This window comes from Mirounga leonina, unplaced genomic scaffold (genome assembly GCF_011800145.1).
Source record: "Mirounga leonina isolate KUSES-001 unplaced genomic scaffold, KU_Mleo_1.0 Mir_115, whole genome shotgun sequence".
NCBI lineage: Eukaryota > Metazoa > Chordata > Mammalia > Carnivora > Phocidae > Mirounga > Mirounga leonina.
The window spans coordinates 104,379,785-104,382,986 of NW_023270268.1; the positions used below are offsets into that span (position 1 = coordinate 104,379,785).

General features: G+C 40.0%; 1 pseudogene; it reads right to left on the reverse strand.

Moving 5' to 3' along the window:
- Positions 1-756: 756 nt before the first annotated feature.
- LOC118001042 lies at positions 757-2,575 on the reverse strand (annotated as a pseudogene).
- Positions 2,576-3,202: the final 627 nt, after the last annotated feature.

Sequence of the window (3,202 nt, forward strand, 5' to 3'; positions counted from 1 at the left end):
TCCCACCCCTGTGATATTCTTGCTGTTTTCTTAGTACTGCTACAGAAGTCAAGCTTGACCACGTGGAACCCTGCTGGAACCCCCAGTCTGTAATCATAAGATTCTCCCAAATCATTGTTTTTCTCCTTGTTTCCCACGAAGTTTCTAGAGCTGTGTGTATCTGCCTTGCAATTGTGTAAGTGTCCAAAAGCAAGATCTCTGGTGGTTTTATGTGAAAGATAAAAGGGCCTCATGAGGAATTCTTAATCGCAGGAAACAAACTGAGGGTTCCTGGAGTGGGGGGTGGGGTGGGAGGGATGGGGTGACTGGGTGATAGACACTGGGGAGGGTATGTGCTCTGGTAAGCACTGTGAATTGTGCAGGACTGTTGAATCTCAGATCTGTACCTCTGAAACAAATAATGCAATATATGTTAAGAAAAAAAAAAAAGAAGAAGAAGAAGGTAGCGGGAGGGGAAGAATGAAGCGGGGGAAATCGGAGGGGTAGACGAACCATGAGAGACGATGGACTCTGAAAAACAAACAGGGTTCTAGAGGGGAGGGGGGTGGGAAGATGGGTTAGCCTGGTGGTGGGTATTGAGGAGGGCACATTCTGCATGGAGCACTGGGTGTTGTGCACAAACAATGAATCATGGAACACTTCATCTAAAATTAATGATGTAATGTATGGGGGTTAACATAAGAATAAAAAAAAAAGGGCCTCATGAATCCATTTTAAAATGTGTAATTAATTTATTTTCTTGCATCCAAAATCTTTTTAATAACAAAGCAGGATCTGGGGGCAGTTTTTGTAACCACGGTGTGTCCATTGGACTCTGGTGAGCTCAAACTTCTGGCCCTTGGAGTGCATGTAGGGTGTAGTGTGGCTGCACAGGGTCTCCCGGCCTTGTTAAAATGCCCGCACACTTCTGGACCCTTCAGAGGAGCAGAGAGCAGCACAGCCCTGCCGCGCTTGGGGGAGTACAGGGCCAGCTGGATGAAGGTGAGGCTCTAGCTCCAGCCTTGAGGATGAAGGTTCTGCACGAGGCTGTTTTCAGCATAGTGTGCACACTTTCAGTTTGGGTACCTCCTGGATGGATGCTCGGGTCACCCGTTATAGTCTCTGCAACAATAGCTCTTTTGTCTTCCTGGCCAGAAAGTTTCATCTTCCAGATCATCCGGGAAAGGATGAAGGCGGCAGGTTGGTGCGACTCATGAACCACCTTTTCAGCACAACTTGGTTGTAAGTGGAGTTGGTTTGTTTGGCCAGAAAATCATACCGCTTGACCAAAAGCCTTTCATAGATGTCCTAGCTTTTGGAATCTTCACAGTTAACCTTTTGGTCCTTGTTGTGGAGGATGCGAAGTCCAATTATGGCACTTCTCCCACCTCCAATCTCAGCACAGCTCAAGAGGTGTAAAACGTTTCATTTCTCTGGTGACAGTGCATGGCATGTTTTGTAGCCCTTCCAATGATACTATAAAAATTATCCATATCCTCCAGATAAATTCGATAATCATCCAGGGTCCTCTTCTTTGGAACTGTGAACTCCGTTTGATAGAAAGCTTGAAGATAGATTATACCTTCATTTCTTCTTTAGTATCTTGTTTTGCTGGAGACCGCACTGTAGCAACTTTCAGTAATTATATGGAGGAAGAAAATTTTTTGAGAGCACTTATATTGGGAATTTTTTTCCTATTCTCGTAGTTGATAGTTTGGACTTAAATTTTTAGGTAGCAAATCATGCATCAGAATTTTAAAAGCATTTTTACATTTGTTTTATTGCTTTCAACATGGCTGCTCAGAAGGCAGATGGTACTTTTAGACACAGACCTATGCTTGTGAATCTTGTCTCTTTCCCAGGAAATTTTCAGGCTCCTCCTTCATCTCTGAAATTTTGCAGTGATGGACTTTGATGTGAGTTGTTTTTGCTTTGTTTCTCCATTCATTTGTGTTGGATCCTTTAAGCTCTTTTCAATGTGGATATCCATATCTAATTAGGGGAATTTTCCTTGTTTTATTTTATTTCTTTGATAATTTTTCCTTTCCATTTTCTGTGCTTTTTTATCTGGAACTCCCAGTATATAAATGTTGGACTTACTGAGTTAATCTTTTTTTCTTATATTTTCTGTCCTATTTTTCTTCTATTTTTGCTTTATTTTCTGGGAGATACCACCAACTTTGTTTTTCAATATTTCTTTCATTTTTAGTTTTGCTATTATATTTTAATTTTCTAAGACATTCTTCTTGTTATCTGAAATAACCCCCTTTTGTAGCATTTTGATTTGTGGCTATGCATAGGTATATTTATCTTATTTCTTTAAGGAAAATAATTTTTTTTTTTATTTTTGCTCCTTAAATTCCCTTGTTTTTGCTGTTGCTGTTGTTGTTGTTTGTTTTTCTGTATGTTTTCATTTTCATATTTTATATTAGAGATTTTTCACAACTGGTTGGTAGTCCTTGGCCTCTCATTTATATTAAGAGTGAGGCACTAAGAGTTTATTGGAGCCCTGTTTTCTCAGGCGGGGCTGGTTTACTGATGAGTTTTACCCAGGGAAGAACTCAGGCTCTTTGTTGTGTTTGATGGGATCTCCCATTGTCGGTATGGATAGGAATTTTTTTTTTCTTTTGATTTGGTTTTTCCTTCTATTTCCTGCATGGGGATTTTGACTTGGATGCTAGTAGGCCAGGCCCCAGGATGAGGAAGTGTCTATGGACTCAGTGTTTATTAAATGAATTATCATTCAAATTCTATTTTTCGTTCCTTACTTACCTCTTCCCCTTATTTATGCTTTATATCCTTAGATGAGATCCTCCATTGTTCAACTTTTCCAGAAACTAAACCCTTTAACTTTAGCAGGGGTAGGAGAGAGATAATTACTTGGCTTCTCGGGATAGAAGAAAATATAGCAGCTCTTTTTAAAGACTCAGCCACTTACCTTGCTTTCTGCTCTGCCTTGCACCTTCACTGAAGGAACTGATCCCTTCAACTCTTCAGGCTCCTGTGGTACGAAACAGTGATTCTTGCTGTAATCCCCATTCTTTTCACACACACATACACATCTCCATTCAGGTCTCCTAAATTAGTAATAACTGCCTACCTGGCTTCCAGTTTCCAAATTATTTAACATCTCTTTTCTACATTGTTCTGGTTTCTTTCTTTTCTTTCCTTTTCTTTTTCTTTCTTTCTTTCTTTCTTTCTTTCTTTCTTTCTTTCTTTCTTT